Source organism: Cherax quadricarinatus, unplaced genomic scaffold (genome assembly GCF_038502225.1).
Source record: "Cherax quadricarinatus isolate ZL_2023a unplaced genomic scaffold, ASM3850222v1 Contig856, whole genome shotgun sequence".
NCBI lineage: Eukaryota > Metazoa > Arthropoda > Malacostraca > Decapoda > Parastacidae > Cherax > Cherax quadricarinatus.
Genome location: NW_027195882.1, coordinates 71,833 through 96,852, shown reverse-complemented (window position 1 = coordinate 96,852; position 25,020 = coordinate 71,833). Strand labels below are relative to the sequence as shown.

The window sequence follows — 25,020 nt, the reverse complement described above, 5'->3', positions numbered from 1 at the left end:
TGGGTGATTCCTGGCTGGCACCTCGAGCGCTGGAACACTGCCGAGCGTTCCCATTTGGTTCCCGGCAGTCACTAAGTCTCGGGATAACTCCCGCCTACTGTTTTATGATGCCAAATAGTCAGTTATTATATTAGAAAGAATAATGCAAGAAAAGGCGATAAAAAACAAGAAAATAACTCCAAAAAATATATAGGCCGTGAGCAGACTCGGTACCAACATCGCCGTCACCATACATGATATAAATGACTATAATTTCTTGTAGAAACGTCGTAGAACATTCATTCTGGTACCATTGTGTTGCCAAAGAGTTGAGCTATTTTTCAGTATATATAACTCAACATCCATATTTTTTCGATTTTTCGGTGAGCGCGCGCGGAAATTTGCCCTACAGCCCCCTTAAGTCCTACACTGTTTAAGAGTTCACTGAAATAATGAAAATTAAAAATGCTATAAAAATGCGAATCTTTACTATTTCTTAATTTGGATTTTGTAGTTCTCTTATATTTTACTCTATAATACTCTGTGAAAATCATTTAGTTTTGTGTGTTTCGGACATAATTTAACAAAAAAAAAAGGCAAATTGGCATGTACATACAAAGCTAAATTAAATAAAATAATTCTCCCAGTTAACATCAACATTGAAAATTTGTTGACCATCAGGAAATATATTTTCCAGTAATTTCTTCAAATTCAACTTTTGCAAGTTCTTTTTTTTTACAATTTCATTAAAATTTAAAATTTGCACCTGAATCTTAAACTTTTACATGCAAGTAGGGGGAAAAAATACTTTGTCTAAGGGTATATATAAAAACAAGCAGCCCTGAGCCCCCCCCCCATGCTTCGTAACTACACAAAATGTTAAATAAGTGGACAATACTTTAGGTTTGGTTACCAGGAAGGGCACATAAACTCTCCCTTATAAAATAAGCATATACAAAACAATATATATATATATATATATATATATATATATATATATATATATATATATATATATATATATATAACACCACTGCAAAAATACCATACACCAGTAGACCTTCACAAGTTGCACAAAGTTAGGCCATATTATTACTATTACAGTTAAAACCAAGAGCCAAACCCACAAGAGTCATAGTTAGGTTATAGGAGAATAAAACATTAATGGATCCTGTAGATCGCCATATTTCAATGTCGGCTTCCAGCCTGCTGGTAAAACTTAATTACTTTCGCACTCTCCACAACTTACACAGACCCTACATAAATACCAGGGACTGGCTCAATGCTAGGGGCAACTTAAGAGTACAAAAATTTTACCAAAAACAACCTATGGTCTAAACTTTACCCAAAAAACACCATGCACTACTTAAGATCTGCAACCTTGCTCCAACACATCTTCCCAGCCACTGCTAGACTAGTGACGTCATACAGCTCTCTCGCCCACTGTACACGTTTAATACATGTCCCACTGACCGTTCAATTCGCGTCCATTAAGCGCTGACACTTTTTAGAGAGAATTTTTACAAACCCCTTACATTATATTCAACAATTCAATACTTGCTTGATTTGTGGTTGGGCAGAGAAGTGCATGTATAATTTGTTCCTTCTTGATTTGTAGTTAAAGAGAGAAGTACTTACCTATTTGATTTGTGCTTAATGAAGAGTTATTGACAATGTTCTTGTGATGGGAAGATAAAATTTCCCTTAGTAATGGATGGGTTTATCACATGATACTTACCATTAGTGATCCAACAGTCAATAAAACAAACATCTTGAGTTCATATAGAAAGGTGTTTCTTGATGGGATAGAAGTGTATAACGTACACACAGAAACGCAAAGTAGTGACTCAGTATATGTTAGGTTGAGGACGATCCACATGTGAATGTTTAATCTCCGTCGTCACCAACACTTTCTGACCTTTAACAATAATACTCGTGTGGCACTCTCAGAACAACACAAAACTCGTTCCTTTTATCTGGATGTATCATGTAGGGAAAAATATTAATGTAAAATTTCTACATAAAATATAACAATATACAGTCATTTGACCTGGTTATTAGACTCAGTAATGATGACAGTTACTTTACCAGACTCAGGTAAATGTTACGCAAAAGGAAGAGCTTTTTCAGGAATATAATAACTCTTGAGAGTCTATGAATTCGTGTTTACACACAGGAGTGCGTAGATGGACATTTTAAGTAGCTTAAATAAATGTGAGTCGATATGACTCATATTAGCCCAGTGGCTAACGCGTCGGTCTGGAGTTTTATGACTCTCTGGTCGTGAGTTCTAACCCCACCCGTGGCATGGTTAAAATATGAGTCAAAATTTTTAATCCAATAAAGACATCGGCTGAAAAACTGTTTAATGAACACCTGGAGATGAGTATATTTTGCGCATATTTTTTGTAGATCTCTGTAAGTTATTTTTTTGTTTTATTTTGTGTAAAACAGGAAAGACTGGCATTTGACTGGTTGGAATAACACTGTTGGTGAGTGATGTGTTCTTCTCAGCAGTGCCAGCCTCCCCGCTCCCCACAGTGCCAGCCTCCCCGCTCCCCACAGTGCCAGCCTCCCCGCTCCCCACAGTGCCAGATCACGATCTGCGGCCAAGCTGGATTATTACTGTAAAAGTAAGTTAAAGTGGTTAGTTAACAGTATCTATGAATCTTTGATCCTTAAAAGGAACTTAGAACATATTAGTTTTTGTGCATTATTATTTTTTTGTTGACTTATGAAATTGTAATGACACGATTGTAAACAACTCACAGAACAGAAGTTCGAATCCATGACAAGTCAAGCCTAAAACTAGCAGGAAAGTGTGTTTTAGATTGTACCATGCCGGTCTATTAGACCGACATGGCCATGGCCAACTATGTGCACTTCTTTACAACATAGGAAGGTTAGCATGGGTCCTGCTGCGATTAAAAAAGGCAAGTTTTTGTAGACGAATCTCACATCAGTATGGCAGTGGCGTCCTCTAGCTCAACACCCATTAATGCGGTTATAAATAACGTGAAAAACTAATCTTGGGAGTGCTTTACAGCCCCTCAAACCTTGACAGGATCAAATTTATAAGGCATCTAGAAACGAAAAAGTTATGTTAACAAACAAACAGATTGGAATGATCTGACAGGAAAACTGAGTCTAGCGGCTTTCTTGATACGATCCGTGAACAATTTGTAACAGAACCAACAAGAGTTAACAACCTGCTTGACTTGGTTCTTGTCAACAAGGAATCACTGAATTTTAATCTCGAGGTTAATGATGATCTTGGGGAAAGTGATCACAAATCACTCATTTTCAATATATCATGGAATTACTTTAATAATTATAACCAAATTATCCTAAATGGATAAACAGTAGATTAAAGCTTCTCATAGGTCAAAAGAGAGGCAGTAGCAGATTAATCAAAAGAGAAGAGGTGCACTTAAGAAATCGATATAGTCAGTTAAAAGGGGAAATAAAAAAGGAATGAGAAGAGTCAAAAGAGATTATGAAGTTAATCTCAAAGTATTCGAGGATTAACCCCAAAAATTTGTTTCAGGTATATGGGAGTAAGACTAGGAACAAAGTTGCTCAGGTCAGGTCACTGACAGTGACAAAATTGCTCAGGTCAGGTCACTGACAGTGACAAAGTTGCTCAGGTCAGGTCACTGACAGTGACAAAGTTGCTCAGGTCAGGTCACTGACAGTGACAAAGTTGCTCAGGTCAGGTCACTGACAGTGACAAAGTTGCTCAGGTCAGGTCACTGACAGTGACAAAGTTGCTCAGGTCAGGTCACTGACAGTGACAAAGTTGCTCAGGTCAGGTCACTGACAGTGACAAAGTTGCTCAGGTCACGTCACTGACAGTGACAAAGTTGCTCAGGTCACGTCACTGACAGTGACAAAGAAATGTGCCCAACTAAAGTCACTAGTGACATGGTTCTCTAACATAACATAACCAAAGAAATTTCTGGGCCCTGGTGAAATGTTTGTAAGGATTTCAAAGGTATGTGAGTGGAGCTTAGTGAACCTTTGGCTAGTCTTTCCAACAAATCACTACAAACTGGTATAGTGACAGATAAGTGGAAAATGGCGATGTGATACCTATCTACAAAGTAGGAGATAGGTCCTTAGCTTCGAATTATAGATCAATTAGCCTAACCTCCACTGTGGAAAAATTGATAAGATCAATAATTGCCTAGGTTGTTCGAAGTCACTCTGAAAGACCTAAATTTATTAATATTTTTGTAAGATGTTCCTGCCTTAAAAAATTACTAATTTTTTCAGGAAGGTATTTGAGATTGTAGATCATGGTTATAAATAGGATATTGTGTATATGGACTTCATTAAGGCTTTTGATAGAGTTCCTACATCATAGAATAATTTTTTTATACTGGTTAGAGGTGTGGTTGACATATAGTCAATGAGAGTTTGCATTTATGGGTAGAGATTAGGACGCATCACAAGTGGTGTTACACAGGGGTTAGTGTTGGGCCCTTTGTTGTTCACAGTATACATAAACGATGTAGACGATTGAATAAATAGCAACATAAGCAAGTTTTACCGATGACAAGAAAGTAGGCGGTCAGATTAATTCTGACGAGGACACTTGTGAGATGCAGGAAGAAATGAATAGGATAATGCAGTTGTCGGAGAAGTGACAGATGCGATTTAATATTGACAAATGCAGAGTTCTAAGCCTTGGAAAAACGAATAACTATGGCGCTTATGAACTAAATAATGTTTATCTTAATCACTCTGAATGCAAAAAAAAAAAAAAAATTAGAAGTTCTGGTTAGCCAGTAATCTAAAACCCAGACAACAGTGCGCAAGTGTTCGCAATAAGCAAATAGAATTCTTTGCTTCACACGAGGAAGAATAAATAGCAGGAGTCCTCAGGTTATTCTTCAATTTTAAATATCGTTGGTTAGGCCTCATAGAGATTATGCTGCACAGTTCTGGTCACCGTAATTCAAAACGGGAAACATATAGAGAAGAATCACAAAGTTGATCTATGAATGAGAAATCTTCATAGGTAAGCCACATGTGCAATAGTTGGATATGTTGATTGTTGAAACGTTTCGTCTGTGCAGCAGGCTTCATCAACCAAAAACAGGGAATGTATAGTAGGAAGCAGGAGTGCCGAGGTAAAGGTGATGTAATCAGTCCATCAACCTTCGAAAAATAGCTTGAAAGAATCACTCCTTCAGCCTGGAAGATGCGGGCTTATAAACAACCATCACGGCTTTAGGGATGGTAAGTTCTGTCTCTCAAACTTACGAGTTTTATGAGAAGGTAAGAGAAGTGAGGCAGGAGAAAGAGGGATGACTTATTTTTGGAATTTCAGAAGGCATTTGATAGTGCTGCACAAGAGACAGGAATAACTGGGATAGAACTACAGTGGACGGTCACTCACTGTTTCCTTCCTGTTAACTATTCCTTTATCCACTGCAGTTCTGTCTCTGTTATTCCTGTCTCTTGTGCAACACTATATCAAAAGACTTCTGAAATTCCCCTCATCCCTCTGTCTCCCGCCTCACGTCTCTTACCTTCTCATAAAACACAAACATACACACACACACACACACACACACACACACACACACACACACACACACACACACACACACACACACACACACACACACACACACACACACACACACACACACACACACACACACACACACACACACACACACACAAAGCCCAGGATTACATGAGCAGGAACTGGGTAAGAGAATGGTACAAAGTGCGACATGAAGGCTTACCTTCTTGCACCGTTCAGGGTTAGTGAGCACTTCGTTCTGACGTTTAACTATAGACACTAAATGTGATGCTGTCAAACAGGGAATATGGGAATGAATTTTGGTGACCAGAATAAAGAAGATGCAGTTATTGCAGAAATAATGAGTTAAATGGAATGACCAACGAAGACAAAAAATAAGTTTTCGTACTAAAATTGTTGTAAGATAACTGATACATCTTCGCATATAAAGAATAAAATGAGAAGAACAAATATAATACGTGCTTTACGAAAGCTAAACATGTTAAAACTAGCGCTCAAACTCAAATTCATGACTTTAGGAACCATCGTTATTAACATTAAACATTAGAGCCAAGAAAAACTAGAAGTGTGTTTAATTTAACGTGAAAGAAAACAAGATGTCGGGATGAGGGGAATGTGTCGTCACGGAGTTCTTGATGTTTTTAAGGTTTCCTTGTGTAAGTGGTAGAAGTGATAAGCGGATCCAGAGCGAGAGCGACGCTTCCACTCACAGTATTTAATAGATAAATATTGCGGAAAGATTAAGACAATGTATTTTGACAAGCCTTTGGTTACACTCCAAACACTAGCTAAATCCGTGTTAGAAACTAATACATTTTCCCCAGCGATAACAGAATTCACAACAATTTGGCTACTAAACTACTTTATTAACTAGGATGGTTTAAATTTATTATTTACATTTACATTGCTTATTGTCATTAGCATTTTTCCTTCCTAGGTGTGGTGTGATGCTGCTATACAGTCAGGTAATGTTTTTGGGAATGTGGTGATCACCATGGCAACATCTACACCTCAGAATATCCTCTCATTGCCACAGTAGAAGATTATGAAGCTCAGTTGACTTTCACTTTCATTATATAAATTCATAATATTTCATATTATGAATTTACATATTCTCTTGCAATTTGTGTAATTTGTCTTAAAATTTAAATAAATTGAAGACCTAGCATGGTGACACCGACAGTTTGTAGACGAAGACACGTATACATATTTCAAGATATTTATTGAGAAAATGCTTCTTCACAAATGATTTCTTCCGTCTTAATACACAGGTATGTTAATATAACAATGGTATACAATACCAACAAGTAGATGAAGTAGACACATGTGCAACAGTTAAATATAACTAAAGATACTCACTTCATCATAAAAATAATTCGTACATATAAACACAAGACTGATGGTCAAAATGCACATCCACCATATATCTAAGACAGTTTCCGAAACAGTCGTCATTTTATAAAAAATACCCAGTGTTCCAGAACAACAACACTACTCATCATCTAGTACTCTATAATCTCTCCTACTTCACTTAACAACACTACTCATCATGTAGTACTCTACATGTAGTACCTCACTTAAACCATCTTTGATTGGGGATTTACTGAAGATAATCACCTGAAACCCATTGTTACCATAATTTTTTTTAGAATAATCATCCAATCAGGATCAAGAAACATATCCCCTCTTTTCAAGTTTTAATATACTCACACCTATTACTGTGCATTATATATATTCAGAACACCTAGAACGAACTCCAACCCAATGCTCCAACTCTTACTGGAGCACTGCAACAGAACACACACAACCCAGTGCTCCAACTCTTACTGGAACACTGCAACAGAACACACACAACCCAGTGCTCCAACTCTTACTGAAGCACTGCAACAGAACACACACAACCCAGTGCTCCAACTCTTACTGGAGCACTGCAACAGAACACACACAACCCAGTGCTCCAACTCTCACTGGAGCACTGCAACAGAACACACACAACCCAGTGCTCCAACTCTTACTGGAGCACTGCAACAGAACACACACAACCTAGTGCTCCAACTCTTACTGGAGCACTGCAACAGAACACACACAACCCAGTGCTCCAACTCTTACTGGAGCACTGCAACAGAACACACACAACCCAGTGCTCCAACTCTTACTGGAGCACTGCAACAGAACACACACAACCCAGTGCTCCAGCTCTTACTGGAGCACTGCAACAGAACACACACAACCCAGTGCTCCAACTCTTACTGGAGCACTGCAACAGAACACACACAACCCAGTGCTCCAACTCTTACTGGAGCACTGCAACAGAACACACACAACCCAGTGCTCCAACTCTTACTGGAGCACTGCAACAGAACACACACACAACACAAGAAATAAGTATCTCTTTGAGATACTTATTTCTTGTATTATTGAGTATGACTCAACCTACCTAGGAAGCCCATGCAAATAAACAGCCCTAAAATTTGGACCTCCCCGAAAATGGAAAAAGCTCTTCCTCCACTAGCTACACAAATATAATTAAAAGGGATCTCCAAAATCTGACCTAAAGCCTTCTTAGAATGATAAATTAGACACTTATGCAACATTTGGGTATCTTTAATGAGGAAACGGTTCGCCACACAGTGGCTTCATCAGTCCATACAATGGAGAATGTTATAGGTAATCAATCCCTCAGCCTTGAGTCGATGTGATCAGTCCATCAATCTTGAAAAGAATACAGCATATGTGCGAAGAAGTGGCTTATATACTGTAGGCAGGAGAAGTGAAGCAGTCGTAGGAGGTATCACATTTGTCCAATGTGGAAGTAGGTCTTGCCCAAGGGTTAGGCAAGTGAAGAATTCCATGTATTAAGATCCCAAGATGTTGCTGTGTCAGACAGGAATGTAGATGAATGGTTCAGGGAACCGACAAAAGAGAGAGAGGGGTGGGTAGATTGCGTTTTCTTGGACTGTAAGAAGACTTTTGACACAGTTTCTCACAAGAGAGTAGTATATAAGCTGGAGGACCTGGCAGGTATAACAGGGAAGGCACTGCAATGGATCAGGGAATACCTGTCGTGAACACATCAGCGAGTGGTAGGTAAGACACATAGGCAACAGTTAGGCAACTTTATTCCGAAACGTTTCGCCTACACAGTAGGCTTCTTCAGTCGAATACAGAAAGTAGGCAGGAACAGTAGAGATGTGAAGACGATGTAATCAGTCCATCACCCTTGAAGTCGTAGAATTTGAGGTTGTCAGTCCCTCGGCCTGGAGAAGTTCAGTTCCATAGTCAGGAACTATCTGAAGATCAAGAGACAGTGCGGAGACTTAAATACTGTCGGAAGGAGAGGTGCAGAGTAGTAGTAGTAGTAGTGAGACACTACAACACATGGCCTCTTGGTACAGAAAACGCCTTAGACAACCCTTTCAAGTGAGAACTGTTGGATCTGAGAGGGACCTGACCTCTTAGTGGCTACACTCTCACTACTACTACTACTACTCTGCACCTCTCCTTCCGACAGTATTTAAGTCTCCGCACTGTCTCTTGATCTTCAGATAGTTCCTGACTATGGAACTGAACTTCTCCAGGCCCTCAGACATGACATCTCCACTGCCTCCAGCCTTCTCCTCGCTGCAACATTCATCACCCACGCTTCACACCCATATAAGAGCGTTGGTAAAACTATACTCTCATACATTCCCCTCTTTGCCTCCAAGGACAAAGTTCTTTGTCTCCACAGACTCCTAAGTGCACCACTCACTCTTTTTCCCTCATCAATTCTATGATTCACCTCATCTTTCATAGACCCATCCGCTGACACGTCCACTCCCAAATATCTGAATACGTTCACCTCCTCCATACTCTCTCCCTCCAATCTGATATTCAATCTTTCATCACCTAATCTTTTTGTTATCCTCATAACCTTACTCTTTCCTGTATTCACCTTTAATTTTCTTCTTTTGCACACCCTACCAAATTCATCCACCAATCTCTGCAGCTTCTCTTCAGAATCTCCCAAGAGCACAGTGTCATCAGCAAAGAGCAGCTGTGACAACTCCCACTTTGTGTGTGATTCTTTATCTTTTAACTCCACGCCTCTTGCCAAGACCCTCGCATTTACTTCTCTTACAACCCCATCTATAAATATATTAAACAACCACGGTGACATCACACATCCTTGTCTAAGGCCTACTTTTACTGGGAAAAAATTTCCCTCTTTCCTACATACTCTAACTTGAGCCTCACTATCCTCGTAAAAACTCTTCACTGCTTTCAGTAACCTACCTCCTACACCATACACTTGCAACATCTGCCACATTGCCCCCCTATCCACCCTGTCATACGCCTTTTCCAAATCCATAAATGCCACAAAGACCTCTTTAGCCTTATCTAAATACTGTTCACTTATATGTTTCACTGTAAACACCTGGTCCACACACCCCCTACCTTTCCTAAAGCCTCCTTGTTCATCTGCTATCCTATTCTCCGTCTTACTCTTAATTCTTTCAATTATAACTCTACCATACACTTTACCAGGTACACTCAACAGACTTATCCCCCTATAATTTTTGCACTCTCTTTTATCCCCTTTGCCTTTATACAAAGGAACTATGCATGCTCTCTGCCAATCCCTAGGTACCTTACCCTCTTCCATACATTTATTAAATAATTGCACCAACCACTCCAAAACTATATCCCCACCTGCTTTTAACATTTCTATCTTTATCCCATCAATCCCGGCTGCCTTACCCCCTTTCATTTTACCTACTGCCTCACGAACTTCCCCCACACTCACAACTGGCTCTTCCTCACTCCTACAAGATGTTATTCCTCCTTGCCCTATACACGAAATCACAGCTTCCCTATCTTCATCAACATTTAACAATTCCTCAAAATATTCCCTCCATCTTCCCAATACCTCTAACTCTCCATTTAATAACTCTCCTCTCCTATTTTTAACTGACAAATCCATTTGTTCTCTAGGCTTTCTTAACTTGTTAATCTCACTCCAAAACTTTTTCTTATTTTCAACAAAATTTGTTGATAACATCTCACCCACTCTCTCATTTGCTCTCTTTTTACATTGCTTCACCACTCTCTTAACCTCTCTCTTTTTCTCCATATACTCTTCCCTCCTTGCATCACTTCTACTTTGTAAAAACTTCTCATATGCTAACTTTTTCTCCCTTACTACTCTCTTTACATCATCATTCCACCAATCGCTCCTAGTGGCGTTCCACAAGGATCAGTTTTAGGCCCTCTCTTGTTCACAATTTACATTAATGACCTTGATGAAGGGATTACTAGTGACATGAGTAAGTTTGCTGATGATACAAAGATAGGCCGTATAATTCACTCTGAGGAGGATATCAATGAACTCCAGGACGATTTGAACAAATTAATGTCTTGGTCTGAAAAATGGCAGATGAAGTTTAATGTGGATAAGTGTAAGGTACTTGCCCTTGGTAATGAAAATAACCCTCGAAGCTATAATCTAGGTGAAGTAGAGCTTGGTCAAACAGAATGTGAAAAAGACTTGGGAGTCATGGTAAGCAGAAATCTAAAGCCAAGACAGCAGTGCCTTAGTGTGCGCAACAAGGCCAACAGATTACTTGGATTTATCTCAAGAGGTATAAGTAACAGAAGTCCAAAAGTTATTTTACAGCTCTATACATCACTAGTGAGGCCTCATTTAGATTATGCTGCTCAGTTTTGGTCCCCTTACTACAGGATGGACATAGACTCATTAGAGAACATACAGAGAAGAATGACTAAAATGATTTACTGTGTAAGGAACCTCCCGTATGAAGATAGACTTAAAGCCTTAAATCTCCACTCTCTGGAGAGGCGTAGAATAAGGGGAGATATCATTGAAGTGGATGACGGGCATAAACAAGGGAGACATTAATAAAGTACTGAGGGTGTCGAACCAGGTAAGAACCAGGAATAATGAATTTAAGTTGGATAAATTTAGATTTAGAAAGGACATAGGTAAGTACTGGTTTTCTAACAGAGTTGTAGATGCGTGGAACAGTCTTCCCAGTGGGGTGATAGAGGCTAGGACCTTGGGTAGCTTTAAGAAGAGACTGGACAAATATATGAGTGGGAGGGGCTGGGTTTGATTGGTGTCAAGGGGTACGGGAGATATTTCTTGAGTAGCTTTAGGTAGATGTCGTTTTGATAAGGACCTGCCTCGTATGGGCCAGTAGGCCTTCTACAGTGTTCCTACATTCTTATGTTCTTATGTTCTTATGTTTCCTGTCTGTAAGCCATGACTCGATCCACGAGATCACTTTTCCCCCAATGCCATAAGCTGCCACTTTCTTTAACAGTCTTTGGTGCGGAACTCTATCAAAAGCCTTACTAAAATCTAAGTAAATAATATCAAATTCTTTATTGTGGTCAACAGCCTCAAAAGCTTTACTGAAGAAAGTTAATAAATTAGTTAGACAAGACCGGCCTTTTGTGAATCCATGCTGAGTATCATTAATCAAGCTATGCTTATCGAGATGGCTTCTTATAATCTCAGCTATAATTGACTAGTAATTTGCCTACAATTGAGGTCAGGCTTATTGGGCGGTAATTTGACGGTAACGACTTGTCCCCTGTTTTAAAAATAGGAATTACATTAGCCTCTTCCACATATCAGACACTACACCTGTTTGAAGAGATAAATTAAAAATATTAGTTAATGGCTCACAGAGATCCATTTTGCATTCCTTAAGAACCCTTGAGAAAACCTCATCAGGACCCGGTGACTTATTTTGCTTCAGTCTGTATATCTGCTTCACAACCATTTCACTAGTGACTGTGATGTTACATAATTTATCTTCTTCTGGCCCACTATAAAAATTAATTACTGGATTATTAGCGTCTTCCTGTGTAAAAACCGAGAGAAAATAATTATTTAAAATCGAGCACATTTCATTCTCTTTGTCAGTAAGATGCCCATAGTTATTTTTGAGGGGACCTATCTTATCTCTAACTTTTGTTCCATATACCTGGAAAAAACTTTTTGGGTTAGTTTTAGAATCCCTAGCAACTTTAATTTCATAGTCCCTAACTTCCAAACTACGAATTCTCTGCATTATATTCACACCACACATTGCCCTCAGACATGACATCTCTGGAGGCAGTGGAGATGTCATGTCTGAGGGCAATGTGTGGTGTGAATATAATGCAGAGAATTCGTAGTTTGGAAGTTAGGATGAGGTGCAGGATTACCAAAACTGTTGTCCAGAGGGCTGAGGAAGGGTTGTTGAGGTGGTTCGGACATGTAGAGAGAATGGAGCGAAACAGAATGACTTCAAGAGTGTATCAGTCTGTAGTGGAAGGAAGGCGGGGTAGGGGTCGGCCTAGGAAAGGTTGGAGGGAGGGGGTAAAGGAGGTTTTGTGTGCGAGGGGCTTGGACTTCCAGCAGGCATGCGTGAGCGTGTTTGATAGGAGTGAATGGAGACAAATGTTTTTTAATACTTGACGTGCTGTTGGAGTGTGAGCAAAGTAACATTTATGAAGGGGTTCAGGGAAACCGGCAGGCCGGACTTGAGTCCTGGAGATGGGAAGTACAGTGCAGGCACTGTTTAAAAACTGTAGTGTAAAGCACCCTTCTGGCAAGACAGTGATGGAGTGAATGATAGTGAAAGTTTTTCTTTTTCGGGCCACCCTGCCTTGGTGGGAATCGGCCAGTGTGATATTAAAAAAATAAAATTTTTAATGTCCCTCTTAATGTCAATATACTGATTCATAAGATGACCCTCACCTCTTTTGATACGCCTAAAAATTCCTTTCTTATGCCCTAGTAGACATTTCAGCCTATTATTCATCCATTTTGGGTCATTTCTATTTGATCTAATTTCTTTATACGGGATAAACGTTCTTTGAGCCTCATATATTGATACCTCTCTTCGTTACCCCAGTCAACATATGATAAGTGTTCTCTAAGCCCATCGTAATCTGCTAAGCGAAAATTTGGGACTGTTACTGAGTTATCCCTACTATCGTACTTCCATTCAATGCTAAATGTAATTGATTTGTGGTCGCTAGTACGCAGTTCCTCTGAAACTTCTAAATTATTAACAAGGGATTCATTGTTTGCCAGAACTAAGTCAAGCAGGTTATTACCCCTTGTAGGTTCTGCCACAAACTGCTCCAAAAAACAATCCTGAACTACTTCTAAGAAGTCGTATGATTCTAAATTCCCAGTCAAGAAATTCCAATCAATATGACTAAAGTTGAAGTCTCCTAGAATTACTACATTATCGTGCCTTGTGGCCCTAACAATTTCCTCCCATAGTAGTCTCCCCTGGTCCCTATCTAAGTTTGGGGGACAGTATATCACACCTAAAATTAATTTTTCATGCCCCTCTGAAAATTCTATCCAAACTGACTCTGTATGTGTTACTTCGGATTTAATACCCGTTTTTATGCAACAGTTCAAGCGATCTCGGACATACAATGTCACCCCACCCCCCTTCCCGACACTTCTATCTACTTGGAACAATTTAAAACCCTGAATGTGACATTCCGCAGGCATGTCCCGACTTTTTGAATTAAACCACGTCTCAGTTAAGGCAAATACATCAATGTTACCTGCACTAGCAACTAGTCTCAACTCGTCCATCTTATTCCTAGCACTGCGACTATTTGTGTAATATATATTTAAAGACCCTCCTCTCTCTTTACCCTTCCTGCTCCTTTCTGTTATTCCACTAAACCTATTACTGTCCTTGTCAATTAGTGCCACTGACTTTCCAATATCCACCTCATTTTGCCTATTACTAGTTCTCCTAGTACTCATATTACTACACTGCGACTTCACTGTTTTCCCGCCAAAACCCATACCACTAACTATTCCTAGTTTAAAGACCTAACAGCTCCCTCCACTGCAGTTGCCAGTGCTCCCACCCCACACCTAGATAAGTGAACCCCATCCCTGGCATACATGTCATTTCTGCCATAGAAGAGGTCCCAGTTGTCAATGAATGTTACTGCATTTTCCTTACAGTATTTGTCCAGCCAGCAACAAGGAATCGCAATTGAAAGTTGAAGACTAAGATGAATCAGAATTGTTACTTTCCTGACTTCTCACATTATTAAGAAACTATAAAAATAATACATCAAAGGAAGGTATATAAAGGGTCAAGACTACACATCATCACATCCCACAACAAAGCAACACCTCACACACGCGTGACAACACCCGACTCTGTGAAACACACCTAATACTCTACCCAAAAATTAAGACTTATTACTTGTTTAATGTATCTTTAAATTCTTCCCAAATTTTATTAATTATACATGAATCCAATTTATATAAACCGAAGAAAATATTCATATTATTGTCAAAACTGCTTTTTATAAAACATGATTCAATTATATTCCTGTCGACCATGGACTTGCTTGATACTACTTTCTCATCTTTTCGAAAATCAGTTGGATGGTTTAAATCTCTCACATGAATAAACAGAACATTATAATCTTGTCCAGTTCTGATACTATATTTATGTTGTTTTAATCTTAGTTCGAGATTTTTACCAGTTTGGCCGTAATAAATTTTATCGCAAATTTTACAAGGATTCTTATAGACACATCCATCAGCATTTTGGGGGGAATTCTTTATCTAAAGTTTTTTTTACTGTATCAAGATTTTTGAATACAACTTTAATATTAAAAGTCTTAAGAAGAGAAGGCATATCAACCAAGTTTTCATGGTAACGGAGAACCAACATATTTTTAGTTGAATAAGGCTGGTTGTCCCTTTTTGGATTGCAAAAAGTATTTCTAGCAATTTTAAAAGATTTGTCAATTACGTTTCTTGGGTATTTCAGATCATTAGCTGTTTCATAAATTTTGGATATTTCTTCATCTATGAACTCTGGACTACAAATACGCTAAGCTCTCAAAAACATTGATGAGAAAACAGACAGTTTAACTCTATCTTGATGGGAAGAATAATAGTGTACATAGGAACAGTTATTTGTAGGTTTTCTGTAAATTTTAAATTTAAAGTCATTATTACCCTTAATAATTAAAACATCTAGACAAGGCAATGAGTTATTTTCTTCGAACTCAACAGTAAAGTTTATAGAATGGGCGAAGCTACTTAATTTAGCATATTTTATTGTTTTTATAGTTCCTTTGATAATGTGATAAGTCACGAAAGCGCTTGGAATTTTACTATTCTTTCACAGCTGCTGTTTTGCATATATATATATATATATATATATATATATATATATATATATATATATATATATATATATATATATATATATCTATATATATATATAATATATATATATATATATATATATATATATATATATATATATATATATATATCTATATATGATAAAAGTGAGATGACATCACAGTTCCGATAAACCTTGGAAGTGCAACATTCTCACCCTGTCTTCCAAGACTCAAGTCTGGCTATTCCTTTTAATAGAATCCATTCAGAACCATCACTTTGCTGACAATACAACACCACGCTGTCATAAAGCATACCTGTCTCAATTTTTTCGACCTAAAATGCTCTCACATGCCTGTTAGATGCTCAAGCCTTTAGCACTCATAACCTCCCTCCAACCCTTCCTGGGACGACCCCCCCTACCCTTTCTTAATGTCACCCAAGATTTAATGCTTTCTTAGTCATTCTGTTATGCTCCTTTCTCTCTAAATACCCTGACCACCTAAACAACCCCTTCTCAGCTCTCATGATTATATTCTAGGTAACCCGACATCATTTGATCTCCATGATCCTAATTCTCTGCATTATATTCATTCCACATGTCTCCCTCAAATCACTGCTTCCGGCCTCATTGTTGCTTTAATATTTAAAGCCTACACTTCACACCCATATAACAGTGTTAGTACCACTATACTCTGGTACATTTATGGATAAGATTCTTTGTCTCCACAGATACCTTAGTGCACCTCTCACATTTCTTCCACATGTCAGTTCCATACTTTATCTCATTTTTTACTGACCCATCTGCCGACAAGTCCACTCCTCAATATTTGAATACATTTATTTCCTTCCTTCTCCCTCCCTCTCTCCAGTCTTTTATTGCTTAGATTTTTGAATACGATCTTCACAGTGCTCTTTCTCATGATCCTTATTAACTTCTTTCTTTTACATACCCTCCCAAATTCATCTACCAATCCTTACATCTTCTCCTAAGGATCTCCCAAAAGCACCATGTCATCGGCAAATAAACAACTGTGACTACTCCTACTTAGTATTGAGTTCGTTATATTTTAATCACGCTCCTTTTCATTCACTTCTATTACAAACCCTTATATAAATATGTTGAACAACTATGGTGACATCACAAATCCCAGTCTTAAATTTATAATGGAAAATAATCCCTCCGTCTCTCTTAAATACCCTAAATTCAGCCTCAGCTTTTAGCAACCTGTTGCCTCTCTCATACACTTGCAACATTTTTACATTGCTTCCTGACTCATCTCCATTACATAACTTTTCTAAATTCATAAATGACATAAAAGTTCTTACCTTTTTCACAATAATGTTCACTTACATGTTTCAATGTTAAGAATTGGTTTATACAGCCAGTTTCTTATCCTGCATCTTGCTGGTTCCTCAACAATCTTGCTTTCACTCCTACACTTTACCTGGTGCGTTCAACATGCTTATTTCCTTATAATTCGTACATATATAAAAATGATATACAGTAAAGATAAATAGATTAGTAAGAGACAAGTGCAACTGTCAAATATTATTTTCGAAAATTTTCTACTTCAGGGTAGGTTTCTTCAGTCGAATATAGAGGTAACAACAGAAGCAATGAGAAATGATGTACTCAGCCCATCAACACTGAAGACGTAGTTTTGAGGAGGTCAGTCTCTCACCTGGAGAAGTGTTCACCTCCAGAGTCTTGAAAGTTGTGATTCAAGGTCTCTAATTTTGCAAAAATAGTTAACAATAAATTGCTTTTGGTTTTACAGGGTGAGATAGAGATGTGGTGGCCCAACGGCTATGGTTCTCAGCCACTTTATAATATGACCGTCCTGTGCACCGATATAAATCAATTTTGTTAATTCCAGTGACGAGACGAAAGGTATGTTATATTAATGATCAGTATTCAGAAAACACCATTCGTATTTACTTTAAGTTAGAGTAGCCTATTTAGTTACTCGTTATTTAAGGCTTGATTAGTACGATTCAAATAACGGTATATTACCTCATTAGACCCAGTGCCATGAAGTGAGCCACTGGTGCTACTTTAGCGTGCGGTCTACCAGCTATGGTTAGGTTAGGTAAGACTAGGTTAAGATAGGTTAGGTTAGGGTAGAATAGGTTAGCTTACGTTAGCTTAGGTTAGGTTAGGTAAGGGTAGTTTAGGTTAGGTAAGGCTTTGAAAAGGCAATAAACGACCGCACGCTGGTAGCTGGTAGACCGCAAGCTAAAGTGTAAATGAGCTGGTAGACCGCAAGCTAAAGTGTAAATGAGCTGGTAGACCGCAAGCTAAAGTGTAAATGAGCTGGTAGACCGCAAGCTAAAGTGTAAATGAGCTGGTAGACCGCAAGCTAAAGTGTAAATGAGCTGGTAGACCGCAAGCTAAAGTGTAAATGAGCTGGTAGACCGCAAGCTAAAGTGTAAATGAGCTGGTAGACCGCACGATAAAATATAAATGAGCTGGTAGACCGCACGATAAAGTATAAATTAGCTGGTAGACCGCACGATAAAGTATAAATGAGCTGGTAGACCGCACGATAAAGTATAAATGAGCTGGTAGACCGCACGATAAAGTATAAATGAGCTGGTAGACCGCACGATAAAGTATAAATGAGCTGGTAGACCGCACGATAAAGTATAAATGAGCTGGTAGACCGCACGATAAAGTATAAATGAGCTGGTAGACCGCACGATAAAGTATAAATGAGCTGGTAGACCGCACGATAAAGTATAAATGAGCTGGTAGACCGCACGATAAAGTATAAATGAACTGGTAGACCGCACGATAAAGTATAAATGAGCTGGTAGACCGCACGATAAAGTATAAATTAGCTGGTAGACCGCACGATAAAGTATAAATTAGCTGGTAGACCGCACGATAAAGTATAAATTAGCTGGTAGACCGCACGATAAAGTATAAATTAGCTGGTAGACCGCACGATAAAGTATAAATTAGCTGGTAGACCGCACGATAATTTTTTTTTTTTTTAAATTTATGTTAAGCGCTAAATCCATGGGGATCATTCAGCGCAAGACGTGGAGGCTTGACCCTCCGTCTGCTGAGCGCCAGACAGACGCGCTTCCTATTTGTACTCACCTAATTATAAACTAGGTAAAGTATAAATGATAAAGTATAAATGAGCTGGTAGACCGCACGATAAAGTGGCACTGAACCATTATAATCGCCTGCACCGACAGCGGTTAAACTATGAACAAAGTTAAAACTAGTCGTGATTTCTGCTGAGTATTCTCCACATTATCACCCCCACTTCCATCTCTGATGGTTTATCGTGAAATACCTCTATCAAATATGTTAGTGATTCCATGTTTACTGTCAGCTTTTGCTGTGTCGTCTAACTTCTGTGTCATCTTCGCTAAGATGTTGCTCAGAGTTGTCAAATATCTGTTATCTTTTCGATAGTCGGTCAGACTCTCAGTTCCCTTATTTTGGATCCTCCACAGGTACATGTACTCTACGTGTACTTTCCCAGAGCACTCTCACTCCCATGTACTCTCCCAGAGAACTCCCACTCGTATCCTATACTCTCCCAGAGCACTCCTACTCCCATCCTATACTCTCCCAGAGCACTCCCACTTCCATGTACTCTCCCAGAGCACTCCCACACCCATCCTGTACTCTCCCAGAGCACTCCCACTCCCATCCTATACTCTCCCAGAGCACTCCCACTCCCATGTACTCTCCCAGAGCACTCCCACACTCATCCTATACTCTCCCAGAACACTCCCACACCCGTCCTATACTCTCCCAGACCACTCCCACTCCCATCCTATACTCTCCCAGAGCACTCCCACTCCCATGTACTCTCCCAGAGCACTCCCACACCCATCCTTTACTCTTCCAGAGCACTCCCACTCCCATCCTATACTCTCCCAGAGCACTCCCACTCCCATGTACTCTCCCAGAGCACTCCCACACCCATCTTATACTCTGCCAGAACACTCCCACACCCGTCCTATACTCTCCCAGAGCACTCCCACTCCCATGTACTCTCCAAGAGTACACCCCCTCCCAGTACTCTCCCAGAGAACTCCCACACCCATTCTGTACTCTCCCAGTGCACTCCCACTCCGATCTTGTACTCTCCCAGAGAGCTACAATACCATGGCTAAATACTACCATCTGCTAATACTACCATGGCTGTAAATTCTACCATGGCTGTTAATACTACCTTGGTTTAATAGATACTTCCATGGCTGTAAACGCTACCATGGCTGTATAAATACTACCATGGTTATAAATACTACCATTGCTGCAAGTACTACCATAGCTGTTAATACTACCATGGCTGTAAATACTACAATGGTTAATATTACCATGGCTGTACATACTACCATGGATGTTAAGCTGTTAATACTATCATGGCTGCAACTACCATGGCTGTTAAGCTGTTAATTCTATCATGGCTGCAACTACCATGGCTGTTAATACAACCATGGCTGTAACTACCATCGCTGTTAATGCTACCATGGCTGTTAATAATACCATGACTGTAAATATTACCATGGCTGTAACTACCATCGCTGTTAATACTACCATGACTGTATCTACCATGTCTGTTAATATTACCATGACTGTAAATATTACCATGGCTGTTAATACTACCATGACCGTAACTACCATGGCTGTAACTACCATGGCTGTAACTACCATGGCTGTTAATACTACCATGGCTGTAACTACCATGGCTGTTAATACTACCATGACTGTAAATATTACCACTTCCGGGTGCTGGTGAACAATGTTCATGTGTAACTATCTCTGCAGGTCGACACTTCCGGGTGCTGGTGAACAATGTTCATGTGTAACTATCTCTGCAGGTCGACACTTCCGGGTGCTGGTGAACAATGTTCATGTGTAACTATCTCTGCAGGTCGACACTTCCGGGTGCTGGTGAACAATGTTCATGTGTAACTATCTCTGCAGGTCGACACTTCCGGGTGCTGGTGAACAATGTTCACCTGTAACTATCTCTGCAGGTCGACACTTCCGGGTGCTGGTGAACAATGTTCATGTGTAACTATCTCTGCAGGTCGACACTTCCGGGTGCTGGTGAACAATGTTCATGTGTAACTATCTCTGCAGGTCGACACTTCCGGGTGCTGGTGACTGGTGCTGGTGAACAATGTTCACAATGTTCATGTGTAACTCTCTGCAGGTCGACACTTCCGGGTGCTGGTGAACAATGTTCATGTGTAACTATCTCTGCAGGTCGACACTTCCGGGTGCTGGTGAACAATGTTCATGTGTAACTATCTCTGCAGGTCGACACTTCCGGGTGCTGGTGAACAATGTTCATGTGTAACTATCTCTGCAGGTCGACACTTCCGGGTGCTGGTGAACAATGTTCATGTGTAACTATCTCTGCAGGTCGACACTTCCTGGTGCTGGTGAACAATGTTCATGTGTAACTATCTCTGCAGGTCGACACTTCCGGGTGCTGGTGAACAATGTTCATGTTCATGTAACTATCTCTGCAGGTCGACACTTCCGGGTGCTGGTGAACAATGTTCATGTGTAACTATCTCTGCAGGTCGACACTTCCGGGTGCTGGTGAACAATGTTCATGTGTAACTATCTCTGCAGGTCGACACTTCCGGGTGCTGGTGAACAATGTTCATGTGTAACTATCTCTGCAGGTCGACACTTCCGGGTGCTGGTGAACAATGTAACAATGTTCATGAAAGGCAGTAACTGGATACCGGCCCATGTGTTGCCAGAATCCGTCACTGTAGACTACACTCGCTACCTGCTACAAGCCGCCGCAGACACACACCAGAACTGTATACGTGTCTGGGGTGGAGGCATCTACGAGAGTGATGCATTTTATGAGGTAAGGCAGCCTAATGAAAAATTAGACACATGTGCAACATCTGGGTATCTATATCGTAGATGTTTCCCCATCCAGTGGCTTTATCAATACAAATTCAAGGACATAATCGGAAGACAGGAGAACTATATACAAAAGATGAGGTAGTCAGTCCCTCAACCTTGGAGTTGGTGTGAAGAGCACCGTAGTTGTGAAGATTCTGAAGTATAGGCAAGAAGACTGGCGCTTATATACTGACTTCAGATGGAAGGGAAGGGTTATCAGACGAGAGCATAGACATTGGTAGGCGGGATTACCCAGTGGAAGTAGGTCCTACCCAAGGGATGGGTTAGTGGTAGTAGTAGTGGTAATAGTAGTGGAAGTAGTAGTAGTAGTAGTAGTAGTAGTAGTAGTAGTAGTAGTAGTAGTAGTCGTAGTAGTGGTAGTAGTCGTAGTAGTAGTAGTAGTAGTAGCAGCGTGAAGAAGGTTATGTAGATGTCCCCTTCCATCTAAAGCCAGTATATAAGCGCCAGCCTTCTTGCCTGTGCTCCAGAATCTTCACGACTACGGTGCTCTTCACACCAACTCCAAGGCTGAGGGACTGATTACCTCATCTTCTGTATATAATTCTGCTGTCTTCCAATTATGTTCCTGAGTTTGTATTGATAAAGCCACTGGATGGCGAAACGTCTACAATAAAGATACTCAGATGTTGCACATGTGTCTAATTTTTCATGTTGTCGGTACTGTCTAACGTTCATGTACAAGGCAGATTAATGTTTATGGGCACGAATACAAAATTAGACATTTTTATTTCATACATTAATTATTTTTTAAATGTTTATGCATTACACTAGTTAGCCTACCACAGTGTACAACATAGTGATATCATAGTCCTTCGTGTGGTGAAAATATTGAAAGTGAAGTGTAGTGGTAGGTTGTAACCTCAATCACCTGGGATGTAAATAATTGTCAGCAGTCGCCATTATACCCACCACGCCAGTCAAATACGTTTTTTAGTAAACTTTTACAGCAGTTAACTTACATAAGAGATATTTAAAGAGCACCAGAAGCACGGTTGTGTTGGAGTTGCAGTGTAGCGGTGCAGGAGACTGTTTGTAGAGGTCACATTAAACAGACTCTTACCAGATTTATAAAGGTCACGAGACAGGAGATACTTTTCACCAATTGATGGTCATGAAACTGTTATTATAAATCTTTCTGTACCCAACACTGGAAAAAACATCAACTGTAACGAAAACCTGTCCACACTTTATCAATGCTCTCCAGCGAAGTACCAATAGAGTACATTGCTACGTTTGCCAAGAGTAGTGTCATGTTTCATGAGCAAGTATTTTTTGCATTTACCAACACTGATATTAAAACAAGGAACTGTTTTGGATCTACTGGGAAAAGCAGGATGGTGGGAGCATATTGTATGCGTACTAAAAGACAGAAACACTAACAAAAAAATGTCGTTTTTGGAGAATTTAACAGTTTTATAAGACCGTTGGGGGAAGTGAAGATAGTTTCCAGCTGTTGGTGTCTGCCCAGGTGCTGCCATAGACGCCAGTGCCTGTAGGGATCTAGATTCAGAAACACAAGACAGTGGCCTTGGTATTGAGGAAACAGGTACAGACCCAAACATACAAGACCCAGGAATACAAAATAGCACTTCAGCAGGCAGTGTCAAAGATGCGGATGATGGTGATACATTACCAGTAATGACTGGCGGTGGTACTGATGCTGGTACAGTTGCCGAAGACAGTGGGGAGTCAGAAAGAATTGCACTAGTAGGGAAACCAGCCTCAAAATATCATATGCAACGAAAATCACATTTGTGTTGATTCTGTGCCTGGGGTATCTCTAGGTATCGAATATCAGGAAAAACAAGTAGGAAATGCAATTTTGACCATAAAAAATGCCGCGACCAAAGTAGTGTGTCATTCCTCTTCCTGTAATGTGTTACTCATCAATCCCTGAAAGACAAAGCTACAACTCAAGCTGCGAGATACACCACCTGAAAGGGACCAGAAGGTGCTGATCCCACAAATCTTGGAAAACAAACCATGGTAGTTACAACCACTCAATAGATTTTTTTAGTGCCAGGAATCAAAAAAATCCTGGCAGGATATAGCAAAATTACTTCACCACCTCGGATCCTTACTGGAGGGGATACACAGTCAGTGGCCCTCACTCCAGAACAACACATATTAGTGCCCATGAATAACTCCCCCACAAAATAATCAGTACAACATTTCTTTTTGAAGTATACAGGGTATAAAGCAGGGTTCCTCAGTGTGGTCAGTATCGACCCCTAGGGCCGATTGGATATCGAAGGGGTCGATAAATGGCTGGGTGTCAAAAAGGGGTTAGAGCATGGTTGAAGCTGGTTTTAGCCATGCAAATGCAATTCTAAACAGATTTTTTATTTATTATTATTATTATTATTATTATTATTATTATTATTATTATTATTATTATTATTATTATTATTATTATTATTATTATTATTATTATTCGTAGTACTATTAGCTTAAGTACTATTTATTAAATTCTTTTCATTTAGTAATATTTAGGAGTCAAAGAGCAATTTCAACCTTCATGGAAACGTCGATAAGCTGAAGAATTTGGGACCTCTGGTCTAAGGCCATCAACCAGCAACAAAATACCTTTCATCAGCGGATTCCTCACAGAGTCATACGAAGGATCACTTTGACAACGAAGTATGGATACTAGAAAGAACAGGCAACAAGGGAAAAGTGGATGGCTTGTATGTCACAGAGTCGCTCATTTACTCAGAATTGTTAAACACCACAAATGATGTAGTTGAAGTTTTGGCAGTAAAGACTGAAAACCAAAACCTTATCATTGTGGTTGTATACAAGCCACCTGATACAATCCAATCCCAGCCCTAAATATCTTGTTGGTGAACGATGACATCTAAAATGAACGAATGTGGCAAACAATGTTATAGCGGAGATAATCCCAGAAGTCAGCTCAGATGAAAACTCACATACACATGACCTATTATATCTCTGCAACAAATTCACCTTAAGCCAAGAAATAGTGGGGTCAACAAGAATGGAAAATACACCTGATTTGATACGAAATATAACAGTATCAAGTACAAATACACTTTGATCACATCATAATCGAAGTATGCGCATGCGCAGGGCTCTTGACCAGCAAAATGAGATAAATTGCGAGGATGCCTTTACCAAATAATAATAATAACCATAGGGAGGTTAACATGGATCCCATGCTAACCTCCCTATGGTGTATAAATATAACTAGTTACATGAATCTTATTGTAGTCAGCTGCCTTAGTGGCTTACGAGCTGACCTGGAGTTTTACGACTCACTTGCCACGAGTTCAAGCTCCACCCGTTCCGTGGTTTGTTTGCAATCATGTCAGTACGATTTCGTGAGTCAGGAACAGAAAGTGTTTGCCCCTCTACACA

The 25,020-nt window shown here is 39.7% G+C and overlaps 1 long non-coding RNA gene across 1 annotated transcript; it reads left to right on the top strand.

The window, feature by feature from the left end:
• The first annotated feature begins 17,580 nt into the window (after positions 1-17,580).
• Positions 17,581-21,580, top strand: LOC138851523 (uncharacterized). The gene is made up of 2 exons (XR_011391260.1): positions 17,581-17,610; positions 21,387-21,580. It is a non-coding gene; the product is annotated as an uncharacterized lncRNA (long non-coding RNA).
• Positions 21,581-25,020: the final 3,440 nt, after the last annotated feature.